Source organism: Lutra lutra, chromosome 3, assembly GCF_902655055.1.
Source record: "Lutra lutra chromosome 3, mLutLut1.2, whole genome shotgun sequence".
Lineage (NCBI taxonomy): Eukaryota > Metazoa > Chordata > Mammalia > Carnivora > Mustelidae > Lutra > Lutra lutra.
Window position 1 is genome coordinate 199,140,045 of NC_062280.1, and position 11,939 is coordinate 199,151,983.

The following is an 11,939-nucleotide window of genomic DNA, read 5'->3' on the forward strand; positions in this document are numbered from 1 at the left end:
GAACAAGGTTTTTGAATAATAGTCTTTTTCTTTAACATAAGCAGACTTTGGTATTTGAAGATATGATTCAGAGACATGGAAATGGGAAGACTCAAAACTCAATGTATCAAAATCCGTGGAACCCTTGGCATTGGGGGTGGCGTTGCGTGAGGAGCGGCTCGAATGCGGCAGTGTAGGCGCAGGCATGTCCCAGGCCGAGACGCACAGAGGGGCCCACACGTTGTGCGGACATCAGAAGGGCTGTTGACACACGTGGAGCAGGACACAGTCAACGCTGTGACACCAGAGCTGAGCCTGGAGAAGAAGGAAGGACCCAGGCTATGTGCCACGCTGGGAGCTGCACGGGACTCGGGCGGGGATTCGCCAGGACGCCAGGCGGGGGTGCGGGCTCCGAGGGAGACCCCCGCCTCGCCTGCAGCTGGCTCTGCGTGGGCAGCCCACTCTGATGGGGCCCTCGGGCTGGACGACACGCAGCTTTCTCCCCTGCCCCCCCAACCCCTTCATCCACGTGGCCAGACCCATCTTTTGAGAAGGCCAGTCTACTTAAAACTGGACACGAGAGCAGGGTCTTGGTCTGTTCTGGCCTCCGTCACCACAAGCACCGATGGGTTTAAGCAACAAAAATGAATTTCTCACAGTTCTGAAGACTGGAAGTCTGCCATCAGGGAGCCAGCAGGGCCGGTTCTGGGGGGGGGCGGTGGGGGGCTCCTCCCAGCTCACACAAGGCATCTTCTTGCTGTGACCTCACCTGGTGCAGAGGGAGCCACGTCTCTGGTGTTTCTTCTCCTGCCATCACTAATCCCATCACCGGGGCTTCACCCCCATGACCTCATCCGACCCTGATCACCTCCCAAAGGCCCCACCTCCAGACAGCATCCTGTTGGCATGAATTTCAGGGAGACACAGACATTTGGTCCATAGCAGCTTCCCGGACGACCATGATTCGGATGCCACCCCACGGGGATTCTCACCGCATCTTGGTGGATTTTCGTATCCCACAGGATCTGTGCTATTAATAATTTTCTTAAAATAGGTCCACTTTTTAAAATTACCAACTTTATTCATGTTCTCTTCATAAAGAAAACATCAACGAGTTTAAGGTGCCAATTACATCTTCTCCCTACGCCTGGGAACAAACACACCACAAAATAACGTGAGTTCACGTGCTTCCCATATCAGTTGCCGTGACAGGGGGTGCCACACTGCGCTTTGGAAGCTCTCCCCGGGAGCCAAGTCCCGAATCTGTCCCTTGGCCCGTTGACACCCTTCCTGCCAGGGCCTGCCCACAGCTGTCCACTCAGCCCTCGAAACCAAGGATGTTTCTGCTGGAGGCTTCTCCCACCCTGTCCGCACCACTTACTTCCCCTTTTGCGGCTGAATTACACCTGCCCCCCATCATGTGTTACAGGCCTCACTCCCCAGGCCTTCGGAATTTGACCTTATTTGGAAAGGGGGTCATTGTCCATGTAACTAGCTAAGATGCGATCATAGTGATTGGGCAGGACAGGCCCTAACCCAGTGGGACTGCTGTCCTTCTAAAGAAGGGATGCTTGGATGCAGGTGCATTCAGGAGAACACCACGGGAGCAGGGAGGCAGAGACCCGGCAGGTGCAGTTTAGAACCCAGACAACGCTGAGGATGGCCAGCAACAGCAGAGGCTGGGGGGCCTGCAGCCGGCGCCCCGTCCCAGGCCTGCCCCCAGCGGCCTCCAGCGCGAGAGAGCAAAGACGCCAGCGGCCTCAGCCCCGTTTGCTGGGCTTGGTCAGGGCGGCCCTGGGACACTGGCCCGGCTGGGCTGGGGAGGCTCCCCCACGGGCCCAGACCACGCTGCCAGGAAAGCCCCAGACTCTAGAGCTTCTCCTTCCCAAAGCCTCCCCAGGAGCTTACTTCCCCTCTGCTCTGCGGGAGTTCCCAGGTTTCTAGCATTTTCCTTTCCTCTCACCCTTAAATGAAAGAAAAAGCCTGGCAAGTGAACGTTACTTTGTTTTTAATCATGAAACCTTGATTGTGAAGCAGGTGCCCTGAGGTGGCCGCTGCACATCCAGCAGACCTCCTGACAAGTAGGAACATGCCCAGACATGCTTCTGGAGGCTCCAGGAGGGAGGTGGACCTTTGTCGGCAGAGGTGGCCTCTGTCTGATCTGAAAGGGAGCCCCCGGCAGGGCCAAGAGCTCACTACAAACGGGCGCTCTCTTGAATAAAGTACCCCGGGTGCCTCCCCACACCCCACCTCTGCCTCTGCCTCCCTCTGTCTGCCTGCCTCTGTATCTCCATCTCTGTCCTTGTCTCTCACCGTCTGTTGTCACCGTACCTCTGGCAGGAGGACAGTGCCCGACCCGCGCCGAGCCTACCACACAAACTTGTTGACAAGCACCAGACTGGAGGCTGAAAGAGAGCGGCTGGCAGCCCCTTCTCAGGAAAGGGGACCTGCTACGGACCGAGCACTTCCGTTCTAAAGAGCATACGGGGCGCCCGAGGGGCTCAGTCGTTGAGCGTCTGCCTCTGCTCCCTGGGTCCTGGGATCCAGCCCCACATTGGACTCCCTGCTCAGCGGGGAGCTGCTTCTCTTCTCCCTCTGTCCCTCCCCTGCTCGTGCCCCCCCACAAATACATAAATAAAATATTTTTTTAAAAATAAAGAGGATCAAAATTCTGGAATCTTACTGATTATCCTGTATCTTACTTTTGTCTTGTGAAAAAAGTTAAAAAACTCAGATTTTTCATAGAAAAAAAAACCAATTCTTTCCCACTGTGTTTCCTCCTTTGTATCTCCTTTGCCTTCACAGAGAACATTTCGCTCTGACACTTGTGGTCCTCAGATGTGTGGCAGTGTCTCTCAGTCAATTCTCTGTGACACCAGCTGGGGTCCTACCAATTAGCTCGAACCTGATACCATCTACCTGCAGACCCCACAGGTTATGGGCTCAGTCCCATAAGCTGCCCGCTCTGTCACTTCAGACACCAGGCGCCAGCCCCGTTGTCTCCTGTGCGTCTGACTGACCCCCGAGACTGGAGGCTCCCACAAGCTCCTCCTTGGGTTAATTTGCTAGAGTAGCTCACAGAACCCAAGGAAACTCTTCCCAGTTTATTAAAGGAACTTTGTCTTCAGAGGCGGCCTCTCTCTGATCTGGAAGTCTGACAGGGTAACATAATCTTTGTTGTCGAGGGGCGCCTGGGTGGCTCAGTGGGTTAAGCGTCTGCCTTCGGCTGAGGTCAGGATCTCAGGGTCCTGGGATTGAGCCCCACATTGGGCTCCCTGCCCCCTGGGGAGCTGCTTCTCCCTCACACTCTCCTCTGTCTTCTCTCTCTCTCTCTCTCAAATAAATAAATAAATAAATAAATAAAATCTTATAAAAAAATAAAACTACTGTCCCTCATCACTGTCTAACAGACAAGACAGACCCCACGTGAGGGAATCCTGTGGCACTGAGGTCTTCTGGAAAGGCCAGGTTGGGAGCAAAGAATGCATAGGCTTACCAGGAGGTGATCCGGGAGTGAAAAGATTCCTATCCCTTGGGTCCCAGTATGGTCTTTGCCTGGGAGACAGATGGGTGAGTGTCTTCTCTGACTGCTCTTGCTGGAACCCTGTGCCCTGATCCCAGCTCCTTCTAATGTGGGGTCCATGTCTCTGGGGACTTCCTTTCCCCCTTGCTCTCTCTCTAGGGACTGGACAGGCATCAGGGTCTCCCTAGCTGCGGGGGAGGTGGCATTTCCCTGTCTCCTGCTTCAGCTCCTCATTCACTAAAGGAAGACACTCCCCGGGCTTGGCAAGAGGGTCATTGTTATGGTCAGAGGAGAGTGCAGGTGTTAGATATAGCTTACTAATTGTTTTCCAAAGTATCTCTATTATTTTACCACACCCCTGCCCCCCAACCAGCAATTTGTAAACATTTCAGTCACCAGTTCTTCCTGGGGGAGGTACTGCTGTTAGATGTTTTGTTTCTCTTGAAAGCTAAAGCCTCCAGGGGCATTGTCAGAAACCAGCCACTCAGAGTGCATGCCAGCTGCTGTACGCACCCCCAGGAACTGGTCCTGCCCTGCCGTTCATGGCCCCTCAGAGGATCACCCCTCCCACATGCTGCAGGCCACAGGGCAGCTGGTGTGATGGGACACTGACCTGTGGCCAGGAGACACTGCCGTCCATTGGTCCCCTCATCCCAAATGTAGGGTGGCCCTTTCCTGTTAACTCAGAGCACAGCAGAGAGCAGGCTGTCCCCTTGTCAAAGGTTTGGGTAGACTGGCAAGGACTTGCCACCCTACAGGGAATAATGGGGAGCCAGCACAGGGAGCAGAGACCAAGGGCTGTCCTCGTCATTCACCTGATCAGCCCTGCTCCACTCCCCGCTGTCTCCATGGAGCTGGGGCGAGAAAACGAGGATAAATCAGCAATCTGGCTCATACCACACTCACAAATCTGCTCTGCATGGATTAGACATAAATGTGAGGACAAGACAAACAGATTTGGAAGGAAACATAGACCGTCTTTATGCCTTAGAGCAGTGAAGGATTCTGAACGAGACACATGAAGCCCAACCATAAAAGAAAAAAAAACAAACACAGACAGATTTGATATTACAATTAGTAACTTCATTTGGACAAAAAGCTCCAGAAGTAAAGTGGAAGATAAACTGCAGACCAAAGGAAATAGTCTGTAAGTCAACTGACAAATAAAAGATTCATATTCAGCATATACGAAGAACTTCTACACATCAACAAGAAAGAGATAAACAGCAATAAGAAATGGGCAAAGATATGAACAGGCAATTCACTGGAAGGAGATACGAATATCCGATAGGCAGGACCCTCAGTAACCAGTGATTTCTCCTTTCTTACTGGATGGACTAATCCTGTTCATGGGAAAAAAGTTTGACAAACTCTCTTTCCTTCACGTATCTTTCCAGCTACCATGCATCTTTGTTTCCTTCATGGCCTAACATCAAAGAATTTGTATATGGTTGACCCTTGAACAATGCAGGGGTCTGGGACGCTGACCACTGCAATCGAAAATCCACACATAATGTTGACTCCCCCCAAATGTTAACTACCAACAGCCTGCTGTTGATCAGAAGCTTAACCAGTGACACGAACAGTGGATTAGCAGGGATTTTGTAGGCCATATGTGCCATATGCTTTATTCTTACAATAAAGCAAGCCGCAGTAAAGAAAATGTGACTAAGACAATCCTAAGGAAGAGGAAATACATTTACAGGGTGTGCTGTACAAGACCCTGTGTGTTGGCGCAGCTGGCGGTTCCAGGTTCAAGTGGCAGCTGTGCTTGTCGCCTCGCACTCCAGCTGGGCGTCAGTCCCCAGTGCTCCGGTGGAGCAGCTCCTCCCCAACTCTCCACAGCCTCCGTGTTTGCCAACCCACAGTCTCTGCTAGTCTTGCGTGCCGGGGTGTGCCATCGCCGGCTGCTGGCTCCTCCTGGGAACACAGTGTTCTGGCTTCTGCGGCTCTGCCCTCTCCTGTGCGACCTCCGAATGCTTGAGGGCCCCAGGCCTGGGTCCTAGACCCTCTGCTCTCTTGTGCTTTCTTCCCAAGCAACCACGACAACTGCCATGCCTCCAAATACTATTTATGTGCTGATGATTCCTAAATTCATGTCTCTGGCCCTGACCTCTCCTGCAGCTCAGACTCTTAAACCCAGACACTTAGTCCCCACCTCTGTTAGGATCTGTACTAGGCATCTTCATTTACCCCAAATAAAATTCCCAAGTCACCCCCACACCTGCCCACTTGCTGCCCCTGCCTGCTCCAATCTCTGTGAAGGACCCAGAAGTGTCTACCCGGGGCTCAAGTCCAGCACCCAGGGGCAGCTCGCTCCCACAGGCAGATCCCAGTGGTGCTACCATAAATATGTCTTCGGGGCACACACAGCTTTCCACCCCTGCCACCCTGGCCGCGCTCTCCTGCTTAAACCAGTGTGACCGCCTCTCGGCTTTCCCTGCCCGCGGCCAGAGGATGCTCCAAAGACGTCAGTGCAACGACACCCCTGGCTCAGAACCTGCCAGTACCTCTCCAGCAGCAGTTAAAGAAAACCTAGCTGGCACGGGTGGGAATGTGCTTGGCGAAACTGCGGAACTGAATTCCACACTTTATTTAATTTTAACTTATTTAGATTTGGATTTAAAAACTTACACTTGACTCAATTATTGGCAAAAATTTAAACGTGTCTAAGCAGCTCAAAAACAGCGTGGGTAGGGGTAGCTGCTCTCTGGGCTGTAACTGTTGTGAAATAGAAATGCCGGTCAAATACTCCCAGGGGAAATCCAGAGCTCCGATCGAGACATGCTGTCCTGAACTGCCAAGGCTTAGTGACAGTAAAATAATGTGAACTATCTCATGAATGATTTTTAATATGGAGTACATATTCAATTTGTAATATTTTATATACATTAGGTTAAATAAAATCTATTATTCAAATTAATCTCACTTTTTTTTTACTTTTTTTATGTGGCTAGTGGAAAAATCTTTTTTTTAAAAAAGATTTTATTTATTTATTTGACAGAGATCTCAGGTAGATGGGAGAGGCGGGCAGAGAGACAGGAGGAAGCAGGCTCCCTGCTGAGCAGAGAGCCCGATGCGGGGCTCGATCCCAGGACCCTGAGATCATGACCTGAGCCGAAGGCAGACACTTAACCCACTGAGCCACCCAGGTGCCCGAGTACTGGATTTTTTTAAATGAGCATTTTTTTTTTTTTTTGCAGGAGTGGGGGTTAAAAGTAATGGATCTTATAATGAAGTCGGGACCCCACAGAAATCTGTAGTGTACAAAGCGAGACAGAAGTCGCAGGGATGGTCACATGAGTTGTAGGTTCACACACACACAGATCTCAGGACTGTTACATGCTCATCTCCTCCCAACGTTTCAGGTAAAGTGGAAACACGCTGCCCACAGGACACATGAGGACACACGGGAGCCCCTGGCAAGTTTTGTGCAGCTTCCGTGCAGGCAGTGGGCGTCTCCACTGTCCTTTCGGCGAGCTGTGTGGTGTGTCAGTGTGTGCCTGAGGCGTGACCGATCTTCCTATCCTTTATAGAAAACTGCGTCTTTTCCTCGTAGTCAGAAGCAATATTGCAGGGAGCATATTTATATACGGTTTTTGGCGCGCTTGCCCAGTTTCCTGAGATGGACTCTCTGGGTCAGTTTTTTGGCACAGTTTAATGGCTTTATACGCATTTCCAAGTGACCAGCCAGAGACTTTGGGCTGATTCTCACTCCCAGCAGTGATGCTTGGACACTACCCCCTTCCTCCCACTGTGGCCGACACCAGGTGTCCATCAGTTACGTGAACTTGGGAAACCTGATGCGCAGAAACGACTCATTCAGCGAGTCTGTGCCAAGCACCTCTGGGCGCCCTCCTCACCCAGCAGATCTGGGATCACTGGCGAGACCGTCCCGAGAGCCTGTGTGTTTCAGGTCCCAGACGCCACACTTTCCTGCCGACTCTCCAGTTGGCACGCCTGGAGCATCTGCGCATGCGTCGCTGACTTGCCGGCACCGGACAGTTGGCAGCGCTGGCTCCGTCCCGTTGCAGGCTGTCCTAGGTGTGTCCCTGCCTCCCTGCGCTTCGCCGCACTTGTCTGTTTTACAGACTCAACTGTGACGTCATGTTTCTCTTCACAGTGCCCGTCCTTGGAGCCACGCTGAGAGAAGTCCGCTGAGATTATAAAATCACTTCTGTGCTCGTGGTTGGTTTACCGCGTCTGGGCTTCTGCTCTGGCGCGTGCTCTGCCATGAGGGACGGGGCCTTCTGACATTTCTCGTCACTGTGGACAGGACCTGGAGCTTCAGTGGTGGGAACGCTGGAGGGGGTGGCAGGAGGACACTCCCGCTCCGGGTCTGGGAGTGCTGTCATTGCTCCTTCTCCCTCCCTCCTTGGGGTCTGTGGTGGGGGTGGGGCTTGCTGGGGACAGGCAGGGGGACTTTGTGGCTTTGTGGCCCCTCACAGCCCCAGCCGGAACCATCTTTCCAGGGGCTGTTCCCTGCTGCCTTGCATCTGGGGGCATCTCTGGCTGGGCATCCCTCCACACCCCCCCCCCCCCCCCCGAGCCTGGACCCTGGTCTCAGGGACAGGCCCCTCTGAGTTTGTCCTTGGGCACATCCCTCCGCCCTGCAGCTCCTCCCCTCTTCCCTCTCCCCTGGGGTCTTGGATGTTTAAATCTTTAACTTGCCTCTGCCGGTTCTCTGTGTGGCGTGTGTGGAGGTGCTGATTTGTGCTTTTCCAGTAGGTTCACGCGTTGCCCCACTCCTGCCGAGCACCACGGCGAGGGCCGTGTGTCCTGCGCCCAACACTGCGACTTGGAGCGTCCGGCCGCCTCACTCCGTCCCTCCGAGGCTCTGAGTGGGGCTGAGTCACGCGGTCTTGTTGGCTTCGAAACATGCTCACCCGACGCCCTTCATGTTCACGTCCCAGGAGGACATCTTGGTGACCACCGCTCAGTCCCTGTCCCCCTGATACTAGATGGCCTATGTCTGCGCTAACGTTTTCAAGGAGCCCTCGGACAAACGGCCATCTGGGGGAACTGCAAGTCCTCGCATTTCCGGGGAGCAGAAAGGAGGCAGCGAAGTCTCACCATAGTTCGGGGTTACCGCCAGGAGCTCCCTGCAACCCGGGAGGTGTCACGCATCTCCCCAAACCACGACGCTCATCCCCAGGACCCACATGACCATGACATCTTTCAGTTTGCGCAACTGTAGTACGTTTGCGGTTTCAAACCTAAGACCCAGGATGGCTGCTTTCAATTCCAGAGGGACAGTGTTCCATCTTTCAATGATGACGATGACGTCAGCTGTGGGGTTTTAAGAAACCACGCTGCTGAGCTCCGTCACGCAGCACACGACTCGCCAGCTTCAGGGTACAACACAGCGTATTCACAGCGTGCGGCAAATGTCACCTGTGCCCGCAAACAATTTTAGGACATTTCAGTGACCCTCCCCAAAAGAAATGCCACCTGGCTTAGCAGCCGCCCGTCGCCACCCCGGCCTCCCAGCTCTGGCCCCAGGCAACCATGGCCTCACTGTCTGCATGGACTGGCCTGGTGAATATGCCGTGTGCCCGTGCAATTGTGGACGCTGCAGCGTCCTGTGTCCCTTGTGGTTTACAATGTTCGTCCATGCCGCTGTGCACGGGTGCCTCCCTCCCTTCCTGGCCGGGTGACACTCGTTGCACGCATGCAGGATGCCCGTTTACCCACTCCGCAGCTGACGGACATGGGGGTTGTTTCTACTTTTTTGGTTGTTAAGCATAATGCCACTGTGAACAGAAGCGCAGAGGTGTTTGTGCGGACAGAAGCCCGCCGCGGGGTTGCTGATGCCCGCCGCAAGGCCCTCTGGGGCTGTTGGAGGGCCCTTCGGGCTCGTTCCCAGCAGAGGTGTCGTCTTTTGCTGCACCTGCCGCGTCCAAGGGCTCCAGGCTCTCCAAGTGCTCACCAGCGCTTGTCACCACCCAGCACGTCTCAGTGACAGCCGTCCTCGCCAGTGGGAAGCGGCATCTCGTGACTTTGATGTGCATTTCTCCGAGGGCTCATGGCGTTCAGCATCTCTCCACGTGCTCATTGGCTGTCCATGCGTCTTACTTGGAGAACACTCTGTTCAGATCCTCTGCCTCTTTTTATTGGATCGTCTTTCTATTTTTGAATTGTAATAGATCTTTTTATAAGCTGGACACAAGTTCCTTATCAGGTAGAGGAGTGCAAGGAATTTCTCTTCTCTTGTGGATTCTCTTCACATTTTCACGATGTAGCTGTAGACGTATGTTTAAAGGAATTCCGTTATCTTTATTGTGGTTAAAAAATGGTGACACTGAATTTGCCATCTTAACCAGCTGTAACGCATCGTTCGGCTGTGTTGAGCCTATCTCTGTTGCCGTACAGCACGTCTTTGGGAACGGAAATGCCACTGTCAGCAAGGGACCAGGTACGTCGAGTCTGCAGCCCTGGATGCTTGAAACATTTCTGTAGGGTCACAGCATTAAATCAGCACACTTCCAGGTTTTGAAAATGGCTGTAAGGAGAGATGTTATGAATTTAAAGGTGAATTTCAAGACTATCTGTTCGACCTCTGGCAAAGTGGAGAAAGGAATTTTTCAATGTGTTGTCGTGTCCGGGGGCAGGCCTGCTGTGTAAGCTGGGCCCATCAGTCTTGCAATCGGTGGAAGCTGTGTGGGGTGGAAGGCCTTCCAGAGGCCTGAGCCCACCCCCCTGGGGGCCACGTGACCGTGTAAGGAGGAAACCCCCGACATCTCTGAGTGGAGACCCGGGGAGGGGACGTCCCCCTCCCAGGCACTGTGCCGAGGGTTTGCACCCGCATTACGTGTGTGGGAACGACGTACACATCACAGAAAGCTCTAAGAACACTTGAGAGGCATGTTGGTCCGAACTGGCTCCCCTCAAAGTCCAGATGTTGAGGCACTGACGCCCAGTTCCTCTGAACGTGACTATTTGTAGAGTCTGGAGGACGTGATTAAGTTAAAACGAGGTTGTTGGGTGACACCTGATGGGTGTCCTTCTAGGAGAGGAGATGGGGACACAGACGCAGAGAAAAGGTCAGGTGAGGACAAAGGGAGGCGGCGGCCTTCGCCATGCCAAGGGGACAGGCCTCCGCAGAGACCGCCCTGCCTTGAGCCTGGACTTCCAGACTCCGGAGCGGTGAGACATCGCATTTCTGCTGCTCGAGCCGCCCGAGCAGCTGAGTCAGGTGGGAGTCGGACCAGACAGCGGCCGCCTATGGAGAGCCACGTGCTGCTGCCGCGGGGGGGGACGGTGCGGGAGCAGGAAGGGCTTGGCGGTCAGGGGCAGCAGCATCCTGCTCTGCCGCCGGCTGAGCGACCCGGGGTTACGTGTCTTCTGTCCGCCTCAGGTCCCCGGGCTCGCAGGGTGGGACGAAAGCTCTCGGAGAGCCTGCCCGGCACACACACGCCCGGATTCCCACCCTCCAGCCTCTGCACTACGGCTGTCCTGGCGTCAGGGACAGAACGGATCCGAGTTCTGTCTCTCGTCTCAGGAGCGGATGGCCAGCAGCTAACAAAATGGTTTCGTTTCGTCCCAGCCACACTGCCTTTAAGAAATGGCGTTTTAGGAAGAATCCAGTCCACGGTTAAGACCAGACGAAGCAAGCAGAGCTGCCTCGAAGACAAGATTCACGCCTGTCCGCCAACCCGCCCTTCTGGAGCAACGGGGTACCTGACCTTGTAACCCAGCCAGTGCTTTCCAGCCCGCGGCCCGCAGGCTGCCGGACGGGGTAGGCCTGGGCCGCAGCCAGAGCCCGTTTGGACAGAGACAGCTTGGAGGAGACTGACAGCTGCTGACAGGTCCGGTCCCCTCCCAGAACACGCTGGGGGCTCCAGTCCCTTGCGCGCAGACTGGGCCGCCTCCTGAAGCGCTCCCGTTCCCTCTGAGCTGTACCTCCTCCGTTCGGAGAAGGCGAAGTTTCAGTGCATTGAAATGACTTGACATTGGGTCATTTCCTGCCACTTGGAAAGCTTTTTTCTCTGTAGAGATCTTGGTTTCCGTCAGGGGTGATATTCTAAATATTTATCACCATTGAGGCTGGACGCTGGCTGTGAACAGCCTGGCATGCCGAGATGGGATGTCAGCCCTGGCTTTCTGTGCATCAGCCAGAAACAGAAAGTGCATACCTCACTGTACAAACATCTCTAGAGAAGGGAGGCTCGGCCATCTGCCAGGGACCCAGCATGTTGACTCAGTCACTTAGATCAAAAACATACCTGTTTGGTCACACAATTTGTGTGGTCAAACATGTGAGGTGCCTAGAGACTCAGTCAAATGTTATTCTGGGTGTTTCTTATTTTTGGACAAGATTAACGCTTAAATGCGTAGACTGAATAAAGCAGATTGCCCTCCCTGGTGTGGGTGGGCCACGTCCGATGCGTCGAAGGCCAGACTAGACCAAAGAGCTGATTCTCCCGACTGAAAGGGA